We start from the raw sequence: 27168 nt of genomic DNA, 5'->3' as shown, positions 1-27168 counted from the left end.
CAATGTCAGTTTCCTTTGACGTGTCAATTTGCACATTTGTAATTGCCCAACTATCTTTCTAATATTATAAATGCAAAAGTTTGTGCGTATGGATGTTTGTTACTCTTTCACGTCAAAACGTCTGAAGGGATCGGGATGAAATTTGAAATAGGAGTAGATTATAGTCTGGAATAATACATAGGCTACTTTTTATCCTACGGAAACATGTGCGAAGCCACTGGCAGAAGCTAGTAATACATAATTGAAAAGATATAGCTTACTTTAATAAATCTAATAACACTAAGAGACAACTCCAATTAATAGCATCCACCAACAACTCTTAAAGGACGGAACCCTAAAAAAATAATCCCAAAACTGACAGAAAAAAGATACGATACCTCCAACACTCGGAAAAACTTCAAAAGATGTTATTTTTTTAGCGAAATATTCTCTCCTTTTGAAATATGGCCGAAGTTGCGTAATAATTAATTGTTCTTGGTAAAATTGTAACATTAACACCGGACGAGTTGGGAGTACATCGGAGGACGTTGAGGACATCTGCGGACACTCTTAATTACCTCTTGTGTACTCTACTAACAAAATAAAGAAGAGTTTGTTTATCCACTCTAATCTCTGGTAGTACCAGTTGCATTTTGAAAAGAATTTTCTGCATGTGCTAGTTTTGTGAGTATTTAGTGAATAATATTTCATTTGCTGCTTTTTTAATGACTGCCTCGTTGGTCGAGTGGTCGCAAGTGCGATTGCTGAACAAAGGGTATTGGGTTCGATTCCCGCATCAGGCAGCGGGCAAAGTATTTCGGTTTTTTTAAACTTTCTCAGTAGTAACACGGAGTCTGGAATTGTCCAATATATGACAATAGGCTCACCTCCTATTACGTGGGACTTATAACACCAATGGTTAAAAGTGGGTGTACATTATTCAGTGACATTAAGTTTAGTACATTAAGTTGTAATGTGCAAGTGCACCTCGGCTTACCCCTTTGGGAATAAAAGCCGTAACATTGCTTGCGTTCAGAAAAAATTGAAAAACGGTAAATCTCTAACATTGCTATACCTTACCCGGTAAATCAAATCCGAGTAGCACTCATGAACCTTTTCTACCAAAAAACCCATTCCTAATTAGTAGCAATAACATTAATTTCCTCGTTCAAAGCAACTCCATCTTAAACAGCAATAATAAAATCTTAGAACCCATTAATTGTTTCATTACTTCTTGTTTTATTATTACGCCAGTGTTTTGTTTTAATTCCAACAACGATGGGAGCCTGATCGACTGAGGCGTTGGTTATCGATATAAAGGGTGCTTTTCCACCAGAAATGTGGTATGTGGCTATGCTACGAAGATGTAATAGCTTCAATAATAAACCTTCAAGAAAAGAGCATACTCCTTTTTAAAAGGCCGGCCACGCACCTGTGACTCCTCTGGTGTTGCGGGTGTCCATGGGCGGCGCTGATCGCTTACCATCAGGTGACCGGGGCTCCCGCTTAAAGCAGGAGAAGGAGTCTAACACTCCCTTCCGCCTCACCCAAGGCGAGAGAAGTCATACGATGATTTTCCCCCTCAAAAAAAAGCTATGTTACGATGATGTAATACTTTAGTTAAGCTGTGAAACTCTGTGACCGTTTCTACTGATACTAAGATATTATGTAGCTGTACGAGGAAGATGCGCAGCTCGAGTATGCGATATATCGATAGCAGGGAAGCCATCTATAGAGCATCTCACGGTTGTCGTAATAGAATAATATTTTAGTATTTTTTTGTGTTACATGACACTAGGATTTTTCTCCTTTATTGTGGGTACGTTTAGAAACATACAGTTAACTATTTGTGGATCTCGTAAAGAATTGCTACGTGCAGGATTCTAATCTAACACGTTCGGCAGTCGGTTGCCCAGCCACCGCACCAACCGTGCAGTCTATAGCCAACTAAAGGACTATACATTTGACGGAGATTTAGAAGCAAGACTTTTTAATAAATCTGAACCATTTAAATGTGATGTCCAAATACCCTTTCGGACGGTATGTAACAGGAGGTTCATAGTCTAATAGCGGACTATTACGGCCTGTACATGTTGATAAATCTTATTCCACACAAAAATCTACACAAGAGTTGTAAGATCATAAAGTATTTTGGTGAGAAGAAGCTAATACTAACTAATCTACCAAAACAGCTGAGAATGTTAATCAAAAATGATATAATTATAAACTTTACGAACCCCAAACGCAATACTTAATGAAAGTGTCCAGTAACAATGAAACAATCCAACAAATTGCTGCCCTAACCGATTCAGATCGGAGCCGGCAAACAATAGAAATATAACTCACTGAAGATGAAACACTCAACTTTCTTCATTACAGGAAATGGAAAATTGATATTCATTGAACTTTGAAATGTAATGAACAGAGATGGAATCGATGTTATTTTTTTGTTATAATTGTAATTTATTGAGAAGTAGATTTCGATTACGACCTTCAAACCACAAAAAAAGCGAACGCCTTTTTTAAAGGCTGACAATACATTTAAAGCTACTTTGGTGTTACTAGTGATCATAGGTGGCGTTAATCACTTATCATTAAGTGATTTGCTTTCCCTCATAAGTATCCAAATTATGGTATCCCATCAAAAACATCCTGTAAAAAACCCAAGTCTCGCAGCTCAGTCTTTCTACCGTCAAAAGTTGTGAGATCCATGTAATACCAAGTCGGTTAATCTATTTAGTGTCTACTTGAAGGACCTTCTGTCTTAAGTTATTACATAAGTTATTATCATGCCAATATTAAAAATATTTACCGTTTTAAACAAATAGATCGACTTGGACATCGCATGAAAACAAAATGAATATTACAATATTATATTAGATTCTTTAGTCTCTCGCGCCTCACGCGATTGAAACTCTCGTTCCTGTTGACGCTGGCCCGTCGTGCTGTGTAGTGTGATACATACTAATAATCAAATCAAGCGATGTCCAAGTCGATCTATTTGTTTAAAACGTTAAATATTTTTAATATTGGCATGATAATAACTTATGTAATAACTTAAGACAGAAGGTCCTTCAAGTAGACACTAAATAGATTAACCGACTTGGTATTACATGGATCTCACAACTTTTGACGGTAGAAAGACTGAGCTGCGAGACTTGGGTTTTTTACAGGATGTTTTTGATGGGATCTCACTTCTTTTTGTAGAGCCTTTCTTTTTGATACCATCTACTTCTAACGAATTTTGTTAAAGGTCTTATGATATTTTCTTATTTTTATATGTAGTCTTCCTCTTTTTCTTTTCCGGTATTAGATTTTCGTACTTCAAGACATGTCCAATCATGTGTTTTTCATTACGTCGACCATTTTACAAGTAATAATGTTGTTCAGTTTCATGGGCTAAACACACCCTTACCCACCCTATACCCCTCCCTTGCCTCATATGGTAGGTACCTATCTACACCTATTAAATTTATAACCACCACCAACCACCAACTGCATAAATAACTTTGTAATCCCATATATTTATATGGGATTACAAAGTTATTGATGCAGTTGGTGTATTTGGAAAACTGGACCGAAATTACAAAATATTTAAGTTTTCCCATGATTAAGACACTAAACTCTATATGTATTCCAAATATGAAGCTTCTAAGTCTGCTAGAAGTGCCTTGGACTTTTGATGATCGGTGAGTCAGTGAGTGACAAAATTTAGAAACTTTAACAAGTTGTCATTCTTAAACTACTGGTTCAAATTGACTGAAATTTTAAATATTCCGTGTTTATACAATGCCGGATTAGTTACTGAAGATTCAGGTTTCTTGCTTTATCCACAACCGAATTATAGGGGGTCGAAAAAGGCCCGAATTGCTTCGAGAAAAGGATGGTACGGCCGTGCCGCTTTTTTTGCTCGACTTGGCGGGGGCACTGCCGTGCCCCCAGATGTAAAACCATTGTACAATCTAAACACACTCTTCACCATTTGTCTTGTACGTCCCATGTAATAGGGGTGTGAGCCTATTGCCATATTACTGGGCACAATTTCAGACTTCATGCTACTACTGAAACTTTTTTCGAAAAGCTGAAAAACGCCTAGCAATTCTTTTCCCCAAACCTAGTCACACTTGCGACCACTCAAGCAACGAGGTAGTCAAAAATCAAGATCATAGTCAAGTAAACAACAGATTGATAGACTATTCAATTCATTAACTTCTTTGTTGACATTTCAATTCCTAGAGTAATTATGATTTAATTGGAATAAATTATTTGACTTTGTTGTACTTTCGACCGTTGCTTCTTTACCTCCCAAGCCTAAAAAGAAACCTAAGACCAAAATTCAAAACCCCCACCAACCCAGAAATCACGCCTGCAACTGAACTCAGCCAAAATATGATCCGCAGCAGAACAATTACGGCTGAGTCCTGCCGAACCGAAGTTTCATAGTCTGTCAGTCCAAAACTTTAATAACATATGCGAACTTGACACAGCGGGACCCATGTAGGGAGCTACGGAACCAAGCCGACATTATGACAAATTGACAAAGTTCCCAACATCGAAGAGAATGGATTAATAATCTTTAGCGAGTCAAGCGCTGCTTTCTTGCTTGTTATTGCGGTTAGTTTTTCGGCAGTTCCAAGTTTTGGGGGGACAGTGACTCGCTGTCTGTACAGAGCTAGACTTTTGTATGTAAAAACATATATTATTTTTAGAATTAAAGCACACCTTTTGTTTCTAGTGTAGCACTTAGTGGTGGGTGATTGCTGTACCATAAGGTGATCCGTCTACTCGTTTACCAGCTTATACTTGTTTACCAGGTTAATGACTGTGTTAAATCAGAAGAAATCCCTAAACTTAACTATTCACCAATGTTATATAATTATTGAGTATGTTACGAAGTTATTTAGAGCATGAAACACATCATCACATCACATAAATTAAGACCCAAATAAACAAAGTAATAAAAACATAATAAAATAAAGTCTCAAAAAATATAATAGTCTCTGAATATGACTATGTATCAATCATACTTATTATCACTAGAAGTACCAACAAACACGAGAAAATTACTCCCATTAAATAAACATAAAATAATTTTCTCGGAAGCGGAGCTAACAAAACACTAGTACTTTGGAAACCTTGCTCTAGAACCTTCCAGAATATTCCATTCCCAACAATTTGCTTTCAATAAATCATGCAAAGGCAGTGTGGCGAACTGAGGGTTATTATGAAATTAGTGCAGCCATCTTGGCAAGATATCTTAATTTCAGTTCAGACTTTGTAATAGATTCAACGAATTGTTAATTATAATAGTGGAGCCGTTATTGGGAAATTGGGTTGGACTACAACAGTATTATGTTACGCTTGTAAAATATAACAATATTCGACATACCTAGAGACTATGACTAGTCTTCCGATGCAAAAAGCTGATCATGCCAAAGCAAGCGATGAGGTTTTTTATTATCATGTGATTTCATAAAACAGATGAGTATACAGAAAAAGTTTCTTTGGGAAAGTATACAGTTTGGAAAGTAATCATGAGTACTATCACTTGTTTAAATATCGTTCACTAATTATCTGTCACCTTATATATTAAGTGCATTGTTATTATTTGTATAATATTGTCAAAAATAATATCGAGTTTGTCCTACCAATTACAAGTAACGTAACTTTAATATATTTATGGTATCACTGAAAAACGTGAAGGTATAAAATCGTTAGGAACGTCTGGGCTTATAATTTCTAATTATGCATTTTATAAGTTTGAAATCGCCAACCCGCATTTCGAGCAAGCGTGGTGATTAATGCTCAAACCTTCTCAGTGTGAGAAGGGGCGTCGAAACTAGTAGAGTCTTTTCCAGCAATTAACTAATAGGTTAATGATGTGTATTGTAGAGCATAAGAACTTTAACTGATAATCAACCGTATTCTTCTTTAAATTATCTTCACAAATCCTTCTTGTAAAGTAGGACGCCGTGATCGCGATAGAATATTAATTAAATCCCAGCGAACGTATTAACATTAAGACGAGCAGGTAGCTACGTAAGTACGTATGCTCAGCCTTCCTTAGCTCGTGCGGTAAACTTCGCGGGGTGGGGTCCCAGTGGTAGCTGTGCGGTTTTAATTACTGTATTGTCAGAAATAAAGGCACAAAATAAACTACTGAATGCATCTGAATATTTTACATAAGAGGAGGTAAATTGAAGCTTAGCATAGAGTAAGGCTACTTTTATCTCGGTAAAGCAGCTGATAAAAGTTTGTAGAGAAACATCTTCATTTTTGTTTTAGTACCGCATATAAACGGCAACCGAATAAGTGTGTGAGAGCCATGCTTCGGCACGAATGGGTCGGCTCCACCGGAATTATACCAAGGCTTCACAGAACAACCGACGTGAAACAACGCTTGCGTTATGTATTGCCGTATGATTGAGGTTACAGAGGCCTTCTGCCCAATCTTCCTAATCCACGATACCCCAACAACCCTTAAATTCCTAACCCCCAAAAGGCCAACAACGCACTTGTAACGCCTCTAGTGTTTCATTGTTTACCGGCTTATACCATAACTTAAAACAACAAAGTGTCCATGGTCGTTTACTGCATCACAGCATTTTACACAAAACCTTTAAACTAGAAACCTATTCAAACCCTCACTTCTAAGCACTACAAAAGCCAAAAGCACAAACTTAATCACGAGCTCATAAACGAGTTTTTAAACATTAATTCACCGCCGTCACTGGCGCCATACCACAAATCCATACCGAGTTTTGAAGTTTCTTCATACAAAGGGCTTTCTTCTGAAATTTTCATATTACTTTAGTAGTAATAAGTGCCGGCTCTTGGGATATGAAAAGCAATCTCGAAAGAGATTTTATTACAGGAAAGGTAAACAGCGTAGCAGACTGAGCACCGGATTATGTGGAGCGATGTTTCTGATATGTTAAACAGATTTAGGCTTCGAATATCTGGTTATTGCTTGTGGTAGATGTTTTTTTTTCGACGATTAAGTTTCATTTTTACTTCGTTTATATATATATTTGTTTTTTTTTTCGTATCCAATGGCTTTTCCCGGCTTGGGCGAGGCGAGATGTCAGACTCTATGACTAAAAACACCCCGTTTTCTCGAGATTTTCGAGCCGGAGCCCCGGTAAACCCGCTAGGTAGTCTGCAGCTCCGGATCAGGCATCAGCCCTACTGGGCCCCATCTGTGGTTATATATCGATGGTTGAGAGGCTAAATTATCTATGAGACATTGTTTGAGAGATTGAGTTATACAGTGGAGACCACTTATATGATTCTAATGAAACTGCAAGTACTCGTCCACAGAAGCAAATAAAATTAAACTAAAAAAATTAACGAAAACTGAAAATGAAAATATGAAATTTGAAACAAGTAAATAATTTAATTAGCATCCATGTTTCTTGACCACAGAAGAGCTGTAATGTTGTAGCTTGTCTAGGACATGTTATGGCGCGGCTGTTATTATACCGTAAAGAGTGTTCAAATTACCTCAAAGAGATTAATGCACTTTTTGGCTTACCCACTGGACTTATTTTGATACGACGACGTTGATTTTAATACATTATTGACACAGAGATATAATGTTCTCTGAAGTCTTCTTGAGAGATTATAGATAAGCCAAAGGCACGTTTAAGTCCAAAAACATATAAAATTTGTTTGAATGTTTCCGAATAACGTGAGGGTATAAAATGTAGCTGAACAGTAAGCACACAACTGTATGGCGGCGGTTTTATTAGCAGATGTAAAAAGTTAAGAGCATTTATAGCTACCGTTTATTTTGTTTTTAATGTTAGCAAAATTCTCTTTACAACTCAAGTCGTAAAAGGGGGCAAGTGAGGCGTGAGTTCGTTTCCCATAGCAAGCATTACGCAATACAAAGGCAGTCAAAACGATAACTTTACAATTGTGACGAAAATGTGACTAGGGACTTGAGGGGTTGTGTCAAACGTGCGGGTTGACTTTTGATCTTATACAAATAGTGTTAGAGATTATTTTTCTTGTTCGCTGTTGAATAACACGTGGTTTTGTGAGAGAGGAATGTTTTATGTCAAATATTCTGTCTCTGGTGATATTTGCAAAGTTCCGTCTTCTGATACAACGAGGTTAGAGTACCTATGAAATATTAGCTTGGTATTTTATTCTAGCTTTGGATTATACAAATCTTATTTTAGATTTTTCCATAACAAAATTCTTAGTAGCAATATGGAGTCTGCAATGAAACCTCTTATATAAAGTGATCTATTATCATATTATAAATTAAAAAGGTCATAATATCAAAATGTAGAAATTATATAAGGTACATATCTATGGGCCATAAATACCTGATAAAGGTTTCAATAAAGTTTTAAAAAATACGCATCACGAACTTTCAAAAGGTTTACTGAAAAGTAAGCCGATATGATAACTTCTATTCTTTAAACCGCCATTTTGAATAACCAAATCTAGTACCCTTAGTACGACTTTGTTTTACATTTAACGAAATCGAAACGAGACCGCGTTCGGCGCTCTAATTGGTTGGTTCATTCGCACCGGCCAATCAGAGCGTCGAACGCGGTCTCGTTTCGTTTTCGTTCAACGTAAAACAAACTCGTACTAAGACTACAGATCACCACAATACCACGTCAACAACAATATTCCAAAGATACATAACAAATATTTGTACGAGAAAACTTCATCTTACAAAGTGTACCTTAATAAATATCCCAAACAAACATTATGAACTAAAATCTAGAGCAAAGTATGTACCGTTTAATTATTCTATAACAATTTAAGTTTTCGTTGTATGTGTGTGTGTGGGGAGAGGGGGGGGGGGTTCGCAAGCAACTTTATATGTATTGTTTATGTGTCGAAACTTGTGGAAAATCTGAGTTACGTCACAGTAGAGGTTAGTAGCAGAAGGTTTAGACTAATAATATAATTGTTATAAAAGTGTTGGAGAGCCATGCTTCGGCACGAATGGACTGGCTCGACCGGAGTGATACCAATCGACCTGATTAATGAAAATACAACGCTTGCGTTGTATTTCATTTGGTTGCTTTTCCACCAGAGATGTGCTATGTGACGTTGCTGTGAATGCGTTTTGCTTCCTAATCATATTCATTGGTACGCATAGCTTAGCACTGATGGAAACAAACTCAGTTAAGCTTTTGTTTTTTATATGGAAAGATGCGTGCTATGGATGGCTTCCCGACTATCAATACATCGCATACTCGAGCTGCGCATCTTCCTCGCACAGCTACATTACTTGGTATCAGTGCAAACGGTCACATAATTTCACAGCTTAGCTATCACACCTTCGTACCATAACTCCATAGCACATAGGGATGTGCTATTGATTCAAGTTGTTTTTTCACAAGTTGTTGATTCACAAGCCGTCAAACATTTCTGTTCCAAATGAACCTACTGCAGCTTTACCTACGTTGTAGTGCAAAATTTTCTCAAGTTATTTTCCAAGGTGTGTCTACTGTGTGTGCGGTGTGACGCGTTATATCGTGCGCCTAAAATGTTGGCTCTCTCATACAACTTTATATGTTAAGAAAGATGCTATTTTTCCTAGAACAACAATATATTTTGTTTTTCTTCTAACATACTTCACGTTAGGTTTTTTAATCCCCGAAGGCTGTGGTGCACTTACATATAGTAAGACCTGTTTTTCACATGTTTTGTTATGATTCCCATGTGATAGGGAGTGAGTCTATTTTCGTATAGGTACTAGATGCAATTTCATGTGCTGTGTCAAAAGTCAAAAGCATTTACAATCGACTATAGTTAATTCGACATTTGAGGGACTCCTACAAAATATTTCGAATTATCGAATGATCCGAAATCGTAAGTTGCCTCAGAATTTATTGCAAACTCTGAGATCTTTCTGTCTCTTTCTCTCTGCAACTTCGAATTATCGAGATTTTGTCGTCGATGAGGCGTTACTAGTGCGTCGGCAACGCACTTATAGCATCTCTGGTGTTTCGAGTGTCCATGGGCGCGCCGATTGCTTACCATCAGATGATCCTCGTCTGTTTTTTACCGGCTTATACCATAAAAAAAATCGATAATCCCCAAGCATTACAAACTTGGTAGTCAGAGATCTTAGAACCTCTACCAATAATATACCTCTAAAAATAATTCATTTTATACAAATCCCTACCAAGATAAAGCCAAGATGTTCCTAGTTCTTCAAAACGCCAACCCCGATTCCTTCAACACACGAAACTAACTGACAGTATAACTTGAAACTTTAAGATTTGGTAACTGTTGGAGTTGGTTATCGCAAGTCGATGTTATATCCGATGCGGGCTCAGTTAAATACAACTGTTAATGTTATACTAAGTTAGTAGTTGATATGTCTGTATTCATGCCCAGGTTCGGAGTTTATTAATAGGGATGATGACGGGGTATTTTCAACTTGATTCCCCCTAGTCCTTTCCATCATCGAACCACAAGACAATCGGCGAGGCGTCACCGTTTCATGGTGGATATCCCACCCACTCGCACGAAGCGCTTCGCTTCAAGCTTCCTTGTGCGAACTGCTAGGGAGTGGAACTCCTTGCCGGAGTCTGTGTTTCCTGATGGGTACAACCTGGGTGTCTTCAAAGCCCGAGTGAATAGGTTGCTTATGGATAGGCGTGCTCCATCGTAGGCCGCATCATCATTTACCATCGGGCGAGATAGTGGCCAAACGTCGACCCATCAAATGTAAAAAAATGTCCTATAAGATAACATTGCTTAGATATAACGAATTAAGCAAATGAAATTCAGTATACAAACAGGGTATGAGCTGACTTGGATGATAAGTTACTTTTTTTTCTTACAAAACGTTGCCCCACACTAGGATTTTCCCTTTGTCGTGGGTGCGTTTACAAACATTGAAGTTCACATACACATGACACCCAGACCTGAAACATACAAGTTCACATACACATGACACCCAGACCCGAAACAACAATTTGTAGACAACACAAAGAGTTGCTCCGTGCGGGAATCGAAAACGCTACACATCGCCTAGCAGCCGGATGCTCAGGCACCGCACCAACCGTGCAGTCATTTGAACGCGGGTGAAGCAGTTAGCAGAAATTATGTATATTTTAAACAATCGTTGTCTTAAAGATGGTCAGTCAAAGATCAATTAAAGAAAGAAAGATCAATTAAGAGTGATACCACGGCCTCACAGAAAACCGACGTGAAAAAACGCTTGCGTTGTGTGAGTGAGGTTACCGGAGGCCCAATTCTCCCTTTCCCAATCTACCCAATCTCCGATTCCCGAACAACAACCCTTAAATTCCTAAGTCCCAAAAAGCCGGCAACGCACTTGTAACGCCTCTGGTGTTTCAAGTGTCCATGGGCGGCGGCGATTGTTTACCATCAGGTGATACGTCGAAAAAAAAGAAACATGACTGAATCTTACACAGTAGAGTGAAGTATAATAGCCGAAGCTCAGTGTTACCGCCCTGAGAGAGCCATAAAGTAAATGATGTAATTCGATAGAAATAGACATTTGTAGACAGCAACATTAATGATAGGCTGTGGGGATATTGATCGGTGCTTCGTAAAGCGGCCATTATCGGTAGTCTGCTAGTCAATGAATAAGTCTTCTTTAGTCAATGAGTAATCTTCAATAGTCTATTTAGATAGCATTTTTTTTTATTTTAATGTCCGTCTTGTAGATTGTTTTTAAAATATTAGACACATTGCTTTTATTTTCTTTCGAAAATATTGTTATATCGATTTGAAATTCACTTCGCTTCTAGGTACGTTACGTAGAAATTACGTATTGCTCTCATTCCTAAACTTTGATTCGTCTTATCTTAGCATTGTTATATTATAAGAAAAAGAAATACGTGTCTGTTAATATATTTTTTCATTACTTACCCGACGGACTAAACATATTTGTATCTTTTATACCCTGCCTGTCAGTACTCTAGTGAAGCTATCTGCTCGTTCCAAAGTATAGATTCCTAGGGAGAAGAACGAGCAAGAAACTCCGGAGGCAGTTTAAAAGATTTGGGTATAGCACAACTACTCGTACTTACCCAGTCTCTATCTCCAAGTCTTACACTACCCACGAGAAGAGCAGGGATGGTGACAAACATATCCAACTGTGTCACCACACGGATCACTTAATATTCAAGTCGTATACTGAGTCCAAATTTTACCAAAGAGCATTTGACTTACAATAAACGGAACCTTTTATTCCCACAGCGGTTTGTGTAATGGGGACCTCATCAAACTTGGTGAGTTCAAGCAGTTCAACCAGTTCAGCTTAATATGCAGCTAGGGATGAATTTAGAACGCTCATAACGTGAGCACCTTTAGAAGGTGATTAGATTGCAAGGAAAGGTGTATTGTAATATCGATATGTAGTATGTAGATCTACATAGGTATTATGTATGTAGTACAGGGATGAGCCATGCTTCGGCACGAATGGTCCGGCTCAGCCGGTGTGATACCACGGAATTACATAAAACTGACGTGAAACAACGCTTGTTGTGTTGTGTTGTGTTCCATGATGTGGGTTACTGGAGGTCCAATTACCCCCCTTCCCAATCCCCGAAGGCGTAGGCAAAGGTACACATTATGGCACGTAATGCCGCTATACAGTTTACACGTCCCATGTAATAGGGGGTGAGCCTATTGAAGAGTGGATAGAAGAAGATGAGGGGGTGAGAATAATTAATTTTACTTTCAATATTTTCCCTAAAAAGGATCGTATTGGATACATGATAACACTTAAACGCCTTTGATCAGTAATCTAAATCTCTACAAAAAAAATCTTAATGATTTCCGTACCGACCATTTTTATTTTACGCTACCCAAGCTTAACACCTATTTAACGACCTCAAAAACTATATAAATACTTACACCCAATATATTACATTAACACCGAGACCACCATCGATTAAAAATTCCAAAATACCATAGATTTAAGACCTTCCAACCATCTTTTTTTACCATCCGACATACCTGATGTTAAGATAACGTCTACATAAAAATATCCAACTTTATTTGTCCACATATCTATAATACCAGCAGAAACGATACCGATATTTTAAATCGATACGAATGATTCGAATAATTGAATCGATAATGAGCCATTAATATTCGGAGATAACACTAACTTTCAATTTCATAGTTTGCCACTGTGTAGGTTTGTTTAGAAGGTCTGCTAGTTTACAAGAAGTTTGGTAGTTTACAAGAAGTTTCATTAAATATATTTATTACACGGAATAACATTTTTCTGATTTTCAAAAAACCGAAATTGACTATAAATAATACATCGTTGAACCGACGAGCATGCATGAAAAGACTGATGACTGTCGATGAAGCAAAAGAGGTGTGTAAAATTTGTAACAATTGGCGTTCCATTGTCTCTGCCTACCCCTATGGGAGACAGGCGTGAAGCTATTAATGTAAGTACATTGTTGAACCCAAATATGCAACCCCATGTTCTATTGAACCCAAAAATGCAACCCCATGTTCTATTGAACCCAAAAATGCAACCCCATGTTTTATATAAACTTCCAAACACTTTAATAACTTCCAATAAGACCTCAACAACACAACCAACCATATCTTAAAAAATTAACCACCATCGACCATTGACACAACGGCAACGATCACTCAATATCACTTCACAAAGCATGCAAAGCATCCGTCAGGCATCCGTCAGGCATCCCCGAGATTTGTCCGACATCGAAACGGTTCCGGCACGCGTCCGGTCGCCGCCGGTATTTTCATAAAGACTACGAATAAGTTCCCGGATTGTTAGGACCCTCTTATAAAGGTACGGCTCGCCTTTCGTTTCGAGTTAAATTTCCACTCGTGTATGGAGAAAAATGTTGATATCTTTTGTCGAGTTTCCTTCAAGGAGTGTGCCCTTTTGTTCGTTGATAGTGTACGGTTTTTTACGAGGTCTGCGGTAATAGGAGTACAATACTTTTGTCACCACCTTTTCTCTTGTCGTGGGTGTTAGAGCCAATTATGGGACTGCACATTTGAAAGAGATCGAGCTGCAGTGGTCACTGAACTTTTTTATGCTGCGGTTTCCAACATGTCAAGCGTGGAGATTTTGGAGGGTATGTAGAACCTATGGAGTTTCTTGCTCGTTCTTCTCCATAGGAATCTACACTTTGGAACGAGCAAATATCTTCATTAGAGGACTCACTGACAGACTGATATTTTTTTATATTTGATTTGACATTAAAAAGTGCCATCCCGGTCTATTTGAAATAAATAATTTTGACTTTAGACTTAGAAGAAGCCCTTAGTATGGCAGAGGGCAGTCATTGGCTATTGTTCCATTATAAAACATACAATAATTATTTGCTGTTATTTAAATACCAGTAGCATTTTGGGTAACATTTCAATATAAACCTTCTGCACATTTCTACACAGTGTCAATTTTATAACTTCACATTATATTTCAAAGATTTTGTTAACCAAAACCAAACTATGCACCTTACAGCTACCGTTTAAAGTTCACAATCCCTTGTACTTTTTAAAGTAGGTCAAATGACAAGTATGTTTTGTTACCTATAAAGTGATTATTAACATTCTAACTAAGCATCTTTTACTTAAATAAATATCATAGTTAAGTTTATTGGTGTCGTAAATTTTTAACTGGTTTGAAGATTCGATATACTTTTTTTAAGGGGGGAGAATCTTCCAATGGCTTCTCTCGCCTTGGACAAGGCGAGGCGGAGTGTCAGACTCTTCCTGACTAAAAACCACCCCGTTCCTACTCCTGCTTTTCGAGCCGGAGCCCCGGTAACCCGCTAGGCAGTTCGCAGATTCGATATACTGGAAGCCGAACTAGAGACGAATGACTTTCGCAGAGATAAGACAAAGCGTTAAATTCTAGTGTAATAACTATCGTGAAACATACTAAATGATCCTCATCCACCTCAATCCCCAAATCCCCAACAATCTTCAAATACTTAATCCCCCAAAAGGCCGGCAACGCACTTGTAATGCCTCTGGTGTTTCGGGTGTCCATGGGCGGCAGCGATTGCTTACCATCAGGTGATCTGTAAGTTCATTTACCAGTCAATCATAAAAAAATAAAGATACGGCTTACCCACGTGAGCTACTACTAGAACAGCTCTATGATTTTCAAGTCACATCAAGATTCTTATTCAGATTGAATTATCTAGTCCGGAGGACAAAATTTCTTCACTATTATTATCTCCAAACACAACACAACCTCCCATTAAAGCCGAGGCAGATAATTTTAGAACACATTAAGTTTCTATACATATCGAAAAGTCTCTACAAATACTTGGTCTGATCCCGACCGAGTATAGCCATACCTTTATCAGGTACCAACAAATACGGAATGAATAAATGTTTATTACAATAAAAACAACGATCATGCGATTTGTACATTTATGATGTCATATACAACGAATTTATGGCCGGTACAAGGCTCGCCTCTATTACGTGGAACTAATCATGTAATTGGCGAAAAATTAATTACAATACATTTATTTTGAATACTTCTACCGAATATCACATCATCAACAGCCTATAAATGGCTACTGCTGACCAAAGGCCTCTTCTCACACATAAAACTCAGAAAAAGTCACATTGGTACTTTGCCGTTTAGAGGGTTTAAGATTGGCTTATTCAGTTTACTTTAAGTTTTCAGAAAAAAAACTTAGAAACATAACGATGTGTTTAGTATTGTAACGATGCAGAACATAAAAATACTAATAAGCAAAAAATTACTATTATAAGAACTGATAGGTTAGAAGCTCAATCCATAAGCTTACATCAAAACCCTTTCGAAAAACATTTTGAAAATCGACGAATCGAAAAATCAAAATACAAAAAAACAAACATCAGAACATAATACCTCCTCCTTTTTTGAAGTCGGTAAAATACAAAATCTGAGTACGGAACAAACGCCCACACCTACCCTTCCCTTCGGAGAACGAAACATCTGATATAAGGAACATTAAAATTCAGAAACACATTAGGCTAAGCTAAACTTAGATATATTTACGCGGACATACATACGTCCTACATTACACCCACGTCTGTGGGTGTGTGGGTGTTAAGACACAGGGTGTATGTTTTCATGATTGATAATTAATATGTACCGAGGTTGTACGTAATCTTTCTGTATACAGGTAGTGTAATAAACATGTATGTATCACCGAATTGTTTATCCGCGTGACTACTGAAAAAGTTGCACTTTTTTCGTAAAACCGGGTCAAATGTTAAGCCTCTTAAGGTAAGTCTGTTAAGTTTCTTAATATAAAATTATGATGTTTTTTTTAATTAATTAACTTTTATTTAAGTCTTTGACTGCCAATAGAAAACTGTTGAAGGCAAATCCTCCGCTAACGTCGGTCATCGGTGACCCCCGTGGCGTTTAACTGCACGTAATGAGTTTTTCAGCAAACAGTCCTTAACTAACTCACGAGCATATAAGTTCTTGGATTGAAAATTTGGATTTACAGTTTACTATTAAACTATCAATATTTAATAACGAGGACCACAATAGTTACACATAATTTATATAGTTCAAAACAAAACGAAACAAAAAATATCACACCAACAAATATGAACCCATAAATAAATCCCATTCACATCACATCTATCTGATAACTTCCATGAAATGAATGAATATAAATAATAGCACACGTTTATCCGTCAAATAAATCTCAAGTACGATATCTTAACCGAACCAGTTTTTTTATGGAATAAGCCGGTAAACGAGCAGACGGATCACCTGATGGTAAGCAACCTTAGTACGAGTTTGCTTTACGTTTCGATTACTTTACGAAAGCAAACTCATATTGCACGGTTGGCGCGGGTGACTGAGTGACGCGCAACGTGTAGCAGGTTCGATTCCTGTAAGCAACTCTTTGTATGATCCACAAATTGTTGTTTCTGGTCTGGATGTCATGTGTATGTAAACTTGTATGTTTGTTAACGCACCCACGATACAGGAGAAAATCCTAGTGTAACGTTGTCCATGTTAAAAAAATAACATACTAAGGGTGAAATAATCGACACCACCTATGTTCACTCGCAATACTAGAAAGCCTCTAGCATAGCTTGAAACTAGTCGAGTTCCTCGTCAAACAGTTACGTGAGTAAGCCGATAACATAAAAATTAATTTAGTATGTCTCACGAAAGTTATAATAAAACTAGAAAAGTTGTTATTTTCCTTCACCGTTTGTCAGTGATGCCTAAATAATCTTAGAAAGTACGTTGGTAGATTCGAACCCGCGCCCTCATGTAAGAGAAGCGGCCACAACGACAGTTTTAGAAGTTAATAAATATTGTTTATTGTGTTATAATATATTAGTTATAACGTGTTGGAGATTAAAGATAACAGATATATTATAACATAACACTTGAGCCCAGTTATAGATGGTAATGCCTTTGTAAATTGAGTTTTGAGTTAAGAGATTTGAGATAATCTTTGAGTAATATCTCTTTGGTCCTTTATAAACACACCTCGACTCTATTTCTGTCGAAATTTGGAATGTTATAGTACACTACATTTTACGCGGGGCTTTGCCTGTCTTTCTGTGTATTCCCAACTAGGTTGTACCTATGTAAGTAGAAAAGTATTGTTAAGTAGAAATTAGGTAAATCAGTGATATTGTAGAAATTTTTTTTTTGAAAAGAGTAACGATGTGATTTCTTACTTGTTCTGCATTCGAAACTATCGACATGAAGCAACGCTTGCGTTATGTTTCGTTGTATGAGTGAGGTTACCGGAGGCCCTTCTCAATCTTTCCAATCCCAGAATTTCCACTTAATTACCCTATCCCCCTAAAAGGCCTGCAACGCACTTGTAACGCCTCTGGTGTTGCAAATATCAATGAGCAGCAGCCACTTGCTTACCATCAAGTGAACCATATTCCATTAACACCATGTGCAATTGTGCACGCAGGGTTCTGCCTACCCCTTCGTAGTTCATAGAACAAAACGGTACGTCCACTGAAACCTGTAGTTTTCAGTAAAGCGTCTCGTTATGTCTGTTCTAATTGTCTTGTAGCACGCGACACTTTTTTCAGGCGCTGAAACTGTTTCAGCTGTTCTTTGTGGTTAATGAGTTGTTCGTTATAATTAGAATAGATGTTATTATCATTAACATTGTTATTTTCTCAGTCTCGTTAGGTTTTATATACCCATAGTTGGGTTGGATTTTTAATTACTAAAACTGTAGATTTTGACCAAAATTTCCCTGTTACAGAAAAGGTTTGTCATAATCCCATGGTTGATAAGCAGCTTGGTGATCGTAAATCAATAAGAAAATGTTCCATCAAGCGAGATAGCGGCCAAACGTCAAGCCATCAAATGTAAAAAGGTGACATATGTAACTAGGCTTCCCTTTAACATAATGCATGACACTTTACAGGGAACGCAATACGTTACCACCACCCTCTCTATTTTCACACATACGTACCTAGCAAGTTACCGGGGCTCCGGCTCGAAAAGCAGGAGAAGTAACGGGGTGGTGTTTAAACAGTAAGAGTCTGGCATTCCCTTATGATGGTAATGGTAATGAGAAGTCATTGGATGATTTTCGTCCCTCAAAAAATAAAGTCCAGAAGTTTGTGTTGGTTTCAGATGATATACCAGGATCTTATGTTACAAAGAAAAGTTACTTAAATAAGACGTGGCATTCTCTTCCCACAATCCGTCGACACTATCTCAGGGCCCTTCATTAATAAGTTCGCAATGATTTGCATCAATTAGCGTCGCAGGCCCGTGGCGCCGGCGCTAACTGGCAACACTAAGTGCAACGCTAATCACGTTATTTGCAGACGCGATTCTCAGATGTTAGTGACGTGATTTTATTTGTCAAGTTGGCAACACTGCCGCCTTGTGATTAGCCCGTTTGTGGTTTTGTTTGAAGTTGGGGATTTAAGGTTTAGTTGACGTGTTTTGTTTGTTTAGTAAAGGCTGGGGATTATTGCACGGTCGTCTGTGTGGACGGGTCCTTTAATTTAATGATATGGAGCGTTTATCTAACTGAAATACGGTTTTTAAGGTTTTATTAAATTAACACATTGAACGCCGTGGTGGTCACCGGTGACCGACGTTAGCGGAGGATTTGCCTTCAACATTTTTTTATTGGTAGTCAAAGACTTAATGTTGTTTGGTAACGGTGATATTAGATTAGATTTTTATCCAAAGACGCGGTGGCTGGGTTACTGGCTGTCGTGCAACGTGTAGTGGGTTCGATTCCCACTCGGTGTAACTCTTTGTGTGATCCACATTTCGTTGTTTCGGGTCTGGGTGTCATGTGCATGTGAAATTGAATGCTTAGAAACGCACTTGCGACCCACCAATGGATCGCAGGTGAATTCTTAGTGGGCCTGCCTGTAGAAGATGTATTAACCAAGCGTTCTGTATTTGATTTTTGATGTTCCCTAAAGGTGGATCCTGAGTTTGAGAACTTGATTTAGATAGGTTGTAGTCCAAATAACTTTAGGAACCAAAAAAGCAACGTCACGCTTTTTATCGGGGATAAAAAGTGTGACGTTGCTTTAAGGGGTAGGCAGAGGTGCAAATTACGGCACATAATGCCACTGTACAAAGTACACCCATTTTTCGCCGTTTGTATTCTGCTATAAATAGTTAGATACAAACGCCTAATAAGATAAAAAAATACACCTAAAATTCAAAATCAAAACAAACAAACAAAACATATCTAAATTCAAAACAACCACACAGACCGACAGATAACACACACAAACATAAACAACATAACAAATAGCAGTAGCGAACATAATTCGTTCCTCACAATAATTTCACAGTGTCCTCCCACGATGAGTAGGTAAGGAGGTCTTGGAGGAAATTCCCTCGTAAACCAGTGATAACATCAACCCTCTTGAGTTACAGCCCCACCTGATAATGAGGATGTAAACACAGCACCTCGCATGTTTGTAGTCGGTTAATCATGGGTGGAAGTGAGCTGGGTAATTATCACCTGTGGTCGGTGATGACGTTTCAATAGGTGGCTTTTGAAGATAGTGTCAGAAGTAATGGAAACTTGCTGAACTTCAGTGTTCCGGTGTTTTCAAGGTTGTATCTATTGTAGATCCTGGCTTACAGGAGTTGCAGCGGTATGCGAGGCTGTGGCGAACTTGTCCCACAACAAAAAAAAAATGGAAAAATTATAGTTTACTACTTTCATTCACGTTTCGTTATTTGACAAATACGCATTCGCATTAAATCTTACTAATAAGTATTATAAATGCGAATGTTTGTGAGGTTATGTATGTGTTTGTTACTCAATCACGTCAAAATGGTTGGAGGGATGGGCATAAAATTTGGAATAGGGTAACTTGTGGTCTGGAGTAACACATAGAATACTTTTTATCCCCTGGGATCGCAGGAGAAACCGCTGACATAAGCTAGTAAAATAACGGAAATATGTAGCCGTATTCTATGAAAATTATTCCATTATTTCATCAATACTTTATTGCATTTCGATGACACCAAAATTGGGATCACTTTATTTTAACTACGTAATCGTCTCGTACTCGAAATAACGTACAACACAAACATACAAACAAACAATCTAATTATAAGATTGTGTATGTAGTACACAACTCAATTTATTTTCGAGGAAAGAAAGCCAATTATAATGTCAAGGAAACACGCAATAATAAATAATGACCATTAAGGATATTTTTAGAAAATTTACAAAATACTAAATGTTATAAGAACGAAAGTAAATTAGACAATTTTGTTTAAATGCTTGCAATAATAATTAAAGCCATTGAAAATATGAAAACAGATATATAATTCTATTCCATTAATAAACAGTCAATTGATTTCAATTGGCTAGCTAGTCAAACATAAATTATTTCGATATTTCAATACAAAATATATTACACTTACATTCATAGATTTGGCGATCTAAAAACAAAAATTTCTGGCATTTTTTTTAGAAATAAGTCTATTATTTGACGTGAAAATCTAATGACGACATAACACACTATTTCATACAAAATTCATAGAAAATATCGTTTTTGAGGTTTTGACGTTGGGTGGCCGAAAACAACGGAGACGTGCTCCTGCACGGCCGCATGTTTTGATCTTGTCTTTGACTGCCAATAGAAAACTGTTGAAGGCAAATCCTCCGCTAACGTCGGTCACCGGTGATCACCACGGCGTTCAATGTGTTAAGCATGTGTGCTATGCTAATATTTTAATCGCAAGAAAGAGTAGTGATCCCCAAGCGACCAACTAAGTAGACACGTCTCCCCGTTCACAATGACCGACACAACATCATATCACCTACATCACTAACAAAACTAATAAAAACCCAAACTTTAATTGAACAGATTCATCAAGTTATTTACACCACGAACTCTTTAAGGTGTAAATGTCGGTGATTTAAAGCGCGTCCCGACCCCATTCCTATTGCGCGTAGCGTATTTATATTTCAACACGTTTCGCGCGATTTATACGGACTTCAGATGAGAAACGTTTCACTTGAAAACTTGAAAGGATGGAGATTTCAATCTTTAAGTTGTAGAAAAATATTCTAAGCTACGTGGTTTATAAATAAAATGAAATAACATTTCTTTATTTCAGACCCAATAGTAGCCCATGTATTTTTTTTTTGACAAGCCCGCCACAACGTCCCATACCGCTGCAACTCCTGTGCACCAGGATCTACTGTAGATACAACCATGAAAATACCGGAACACTGAAGTCCAGCGCGTCCCAGGGACATGAATGACTGTCTTGGATCCCGTAACGAAATAAATCAGAAGATATTATTAGAGGAGAAGAAAAGAAAAAAAACAGAAAAGTAGGTCCATGCGTTATTAGTGAGAGTTAGTAACAGAAAATGCTTATATGCTATGTTAGTGTTATTAGTACTTATTTACATAATCCTATACCTAACCACCTAGTGCCTTTGAATGGGACAATCCTGCCTGTTAGCAATCATTTTCAGAATGCTCCTACGAATGTTTAAGTAGAAATCTTTAAATTCTGTGTGTAATTATTGCAATGTTCTTTTGCTAAGTACAGTTTAATTTCTTCATATTATGACATCTCCTCTTTATACTTGCTTAATGGTCGTAAGGGCTTGGCTAGCTCTAATGAACCAACCAATCAGAGCGCCGATCTCAGTATCATTTCGATTCCTAAACCAAAGAATTATCCTCTGGTGTTGCGGGTGGCCGTAGGCGGCACTAATTGCTTACCATAAGGTGACCAGCATGCTCTATTCCAAAAAAATCTTAAACTTACCCATGTAACCCCTGTATTCAAAACTACACCTTAGCACTTAGTAATAAAACTTACAATTACTAAAATTCTCTACAAGCTCTAACAAGCCTAGTACAGAGAACATGGCAACCCTACCACCTGTGACAAGGAGCGACACAATTAACCCAATTTAATCTGTTGTCAACATTAATGTCAACATTTGTTATGGCGTCTAGTTCTAGTTAGTCACAGCGGTTGACAGTAGACGAATGTAGCAACCAAAGATGGATCACTTAATGAACTTAACTAACTATTGATATTATGATAGCTACGGATCTGCGGACTACCTAGCGGGTTTACAGGGGCTCCTGCTTGACAAGCAGGTGTTGGAACGGCGTGGTTTTTAGTCAGTAAGAATGTGACACTCCCTCTCGCCTCGCCCATAGCGGCAGAAGAAATAGGATGATTTTCCCCCTCAAAAAAAACCAGTAAATAATGTTAATTGTTAAATAACAATGTCATGCTTATCGTTGCTCGCACGTAGAGTTTCATACATCCTTAATTCTGAGACACCTTGTAAGCTAAGGGAGCTGTACACAAACTTGTAATTTTTCTACTTTACATAGATGGTCACTGCATAGATTGGATAAGATACTTTGAAATGATCTCAAATCTAGCTGATTGTTTTTATTTCAGCCAATAAGGCATCTCTATCACTCTCATTTAAAAAAATCGAAATGTAGTCCCCACGCATTACCTACAGATCACGGTTAAATCAACAAGAGATAGTCATAATTCATAACTTTAAGATAAATCAAGAAACCCAATAAAATAGAACACCGAAACAAATAAAATTAATAATTCTATTCCATTTTCGAACAAACAAACAAACGTAGGTACTCATACAATCGCATTGTCAATGAAGAATCTCAATCTCTATAATAATTAATTTATCATTCATTTCATTCGTTCCCATTCACTCGGTTTGACTACTAATTGACAGATTGAATGACATAAGACATGTCTTCGCGATTGTTTGAGAACGTTCCCCGGTACCTATTTGAATTATTTATAAAAACAATGAGGATTGGCTTTCAGAAAATGTTTCGAAACCCACATTTTACTTCAATTTAGTTGAGATTTTATTATGCAAATCGTTGTTTATTAGTCCGTAGATATTTTTACGCGGGCGTAGAATAGATTCTGTTATGACCAGTCTAAATAATGGATCTTTTTCTAGAGAAATCTCTTTCTAGATGGCAAGCAATTTCTAAGTAGGGAAATCTATATCGCCCATGAACATCCACAACACCAGAGGCGTTACGCTAACGGTCTTTTAAGCTTGGATTATGAGAATTTTAATTAATAAATAACATTTAAGAAAAGAGAGTATTTCTTTTAAAAGATCGGCAACGAACTGGAACTCCTCTGGTGTTGCAGCAGGCGGCGCTGATCGCTTAACTGTGATCCGCCTGCTCTTTTGTCCACTATTCTATTTAAAAAAGTGTCTAAAGCTACACACATAAATATTATAAAGGAAGCAAGAAAATTCCAGAGCTGCGGACAACGTAGCGAGTTAGCGGGACCCCGGCTCAAAGCAGGAGAAAGAACGGGGTGCTTTTTAGTCAGTATGAGTCTGACACTCCCTTTCGCCTCGCAAAAAAAGGTAAGTAGCAAGAAAATCGAAAACAATCTGGTATTGGAAAGCTCTATGTTTAAAAACGAACAGAAACAAGCCGACGATGACGAAAATAAGGTGATTCTGAAAATCACCTATGCCTAATGGATGGGAACAAGCCGTTACTAAGACATGTATTATTACCGTTACACCCACATTTCACCAGTTACATTATAAATCCCATATAATAGGGAACAATCCTATCGCCATACAGCGGCCGCGATCCCAGTATATTTATTACCCAATTAATTTAATGACTCGCCGTGGTAATTATTCGATCCGCAAGGAAAAATGTTTCGCTATGGTACGCTTTGGTTTTAGGCGAAACAGCTTGTAAGTACGTTTCGTAAGGAAAAATAGGATACCTATTTAATTACCTACACATAATATTCACCGACATGTATAAAAATCTGGTTAAAATCGATTGACTATAGGAGTGATGCGGTGGCTGAGCCGGCCGCCGCGCAACGCGTAGCCGGTACGATTCCCGCACAGAGCAACTCTTTATGTGATCCACAAATTGTTGTTTCGTGTCTGGGTGTCATGTGTGTGTGAATTTGTATGTTTGTAAACGCACCCACGACACAGGAGAAAATCCTAGAGTGGGACAACGTATTTTAAATTAAAAGAAAAATCATAGGAGCTACTGTTATTATTGATCATCGTACTTAACCGTGCATGATAATTCAGTTCAGAGGGCTTACTCTTGAATCAATACCGATCGATGTTTATATTCCGTACTCTGAATGCTATTTTAACAGCTACGATTGGGGTTGTATAGTTGAGACATTGAATAATTATTGAGATTTTATTGGATTGAAATTGCTTTGACATTGAGTAGAGTACTCTGAACTATGAATTTCGTCTAAATAATTTAGCTTGCGGTTGCCCATTATTGCCTAAACTGCGATCTCCAGATTAGGCAGACGGGTTGGAGATCACAATATTAGGAACTATCAGCGGTCTCTATCCCTTACTGATACACTCAGAGACGTTTAATGATTACTTAAACTATTCCTTAGTAATGATTTTGTTTCGAAAACAATTGCTAAAGTAAGCATTGAAAGACTCTGAGTACGTAACTAAGTCGGTTCTTAATATATCCGCCTGAAGAATGATTGATTATGTGTGATTTTACTCTTCTTTATCGATATCACACGCGAATAATGTTTTACGTATTTATGACTATCTAGAATCTAGATTTTAGATTATAGAACTAGCAAATTTGAAAAATGCCGCTAGACGTTGCGTCGGTTGCTTTCAACCGGCATCAGTCGATCTGGTAATCATTGGGAGAAGCCTATGTTCAGCATTGGAGATCTTGGGGCTGATTATTGGGTATTGATTATAATGACACTGTTGATGATAATACCTAGTCCAATTAATTATTATATTATCGGCTTACTTACGTAACTGTTTGACGAGAGTCTCTACAATGGCTTGAAACTAGTCGAGTTCCTCGTCAAACAGTTACTTGAGTAAGCCGATAACATAATAATTAATTTAGTATGTCTCACGAAAGTTACTCGTATAGTAAAAATTGCCGAATTGTTGAGGTAGGTTATAGACTTCACGCTTCAATACTTAGGTACTGAACATATCATCTTTTTTTTAACATCGTATGGAACAAAATGTATGATAGAGTTTTAAGTGTCTCCTGAAAAATTTGCTCATAAGGAGTTAGCTTGTTTGCCAATTAAGGTATCGATATGGTACATTCAAAAGTTTGTGAGTGTTTAGTGTTAGTTATATGAATATTTTTGCTCTTCCACGCTCTAATTGCCGTACTTAGAGACATTTAATGATTACTTAAACTACTCCTTAGTAACGATTTTGTTCCGAAAACAATTGCTAAGGACAGGGTTAAGTAACCATTAATTGATTCTGAGTACGGTTACTACTAAAGCGATTTGCATGAAGTTAAGCACAGAGATAGTTTAAAGTCTGGAATAACTTTTATCGGTGTGTATGTAGATAAAACCACTCGTTGGGACTAGTGTTTAAATCCTTAATTGCTTTTTTCTATGTATTTTTCACTTATGACTTAAAAAATCGGAGAGAATCACACTAATATTATAAATATGAAAGGTCGTTTATTTCGTTATTTGTCCCTCAATTACGCTGAAACTACTGAACGGATTTTGATGAAATTTTTATAGAGACAGAGTAGAGCTGACTTGGGTTATAGGACGTTTTATCTAGCAAAACCAATGTTAGAAGCTAGAAAAATATAATTGCCTATTATATTAGAGAGAGATTCATATATATTTTTGGTAAAGTCAATATCAACCAAAAATGTATCCTACACCACATAAACGAGAGTACAAAATTATCTAACTCCAAAATCCTTTTCCTAAACACCGAACAATCCCAATTGTATTTAATGTACGTACATTACTTACTCCTCATTCAAATTAATTATTTTGCCGAAAACAAACGTAAAGTCTTGCAAACGACTTGGAATTTCGAATATATTTTAAGTTAAAGGCTCGAGTTTACATAAACAGCACTTAATTGCGAGAATACCTGGCTCAGTGAGCCAGAAACTGTATGTTAAGTTAATCTTACATGTATGTTTTAACTATTTCTTGTGTTTATATAGAAAAATCGTATTTGAATTGAGACATTTTTACAATAATCTACCTAAAAAATTACGACAGAAAAATTAAAAAAAAATAATTTGGCATAATTTATGGATTTAAAAAGTAAGTTCTAATTTTATTGCCAATTAAAAAAAATATTAAATGCTAAAATACTCACAGTGAACAGCGAAACGATTCCAAAAAATTCGAAATCGAATTTCAAAAAAAAAAACACAACAACACTTTAAATGTCAACCCAAAAAAAAATCACTTCACAATTTTTTCCAAAAATAAATAATCACCAATAATAAATATTTACGTCACACACACTGTGTTACACTCGGTAGCAGAAATTACTGTCACACGTTCGAGGTATCGGAATTACGAGCCGCGTATTATTGGTCGGGAGCGCGACTGACGCAGCCTTTCCCCTCGGCGGCGTAAACACGAATGCTCTTTGCGCATGGTTGTACCACCGTACGACGAAACGGCGTAACGTCGCAATGCGTTATACTACGTTTAAAAAACAGCCTTACACCCTCCGCCGTCGATACACCGGCTATGCACAGCTTTGCCCAACAAAAACTGTGTTTAACTAGGCCTCATAGGCATTCGTTCGTGACGTCACTTCAAAGGTCTTGTTAGTAACAAATGCAAGTTTGTGATTATGATTGTTTGTTTGTTTTATATGCATAAAAAAATATTTTGTGAAACTAGCTTCT

At 37.3% G+C, this 27168-nt stretch overlaps 1 protein-coding gene across 7 annotated transcripts in view; it reads right to left on the bottom strand.

The window, feature by feature from the left end:
• LOC118279393 (protein madd-4) overlaps positions 1–26919 on the bottom strand; it is a 409330-nt gene extending 382411 nt beyond the window's left edge. For 4 of the 7 annotated variants that reach the window (XM_050698354.1, XM_050698357.1, XM_050698353.1 and 1 more), the window contains exon 1: positions 26625–26919. The gene's annotated coding sequence lies outside the window, so the exon portion shown is untranslated. The remainder of the gene's footprint in view (positions 1–26624) is intronic. The other 3 variants (XM_050698352.1, XM_050698355.1, XM_050698356.1) reach the window with 2 other exon arrangements.
• Between the last annotated feature and the right edge of the window lie 249 nt (positions 26920–27168).

Source organism: Spodoptera frugiperda, chromosome 14 (genome assembly GCF_023101765.2).
Source record: "Spodoptera frugiperda isolate SF20-4 chromosome 14, AGI-APGP_CSIRO_Sfru_2.0, whole genome shotgun sequence".
Classification (NCBI taxonomy): domain Eukaryota; kingdom Metazoa; phylum Arthropoda; class Insecta; order Lepidoptera; family Noctuidae; genus Spodoptera; species Spodoptera frugiperda.
This window is presented reverse-complemented; position numbering and strand designations above follow the sequence as displayed.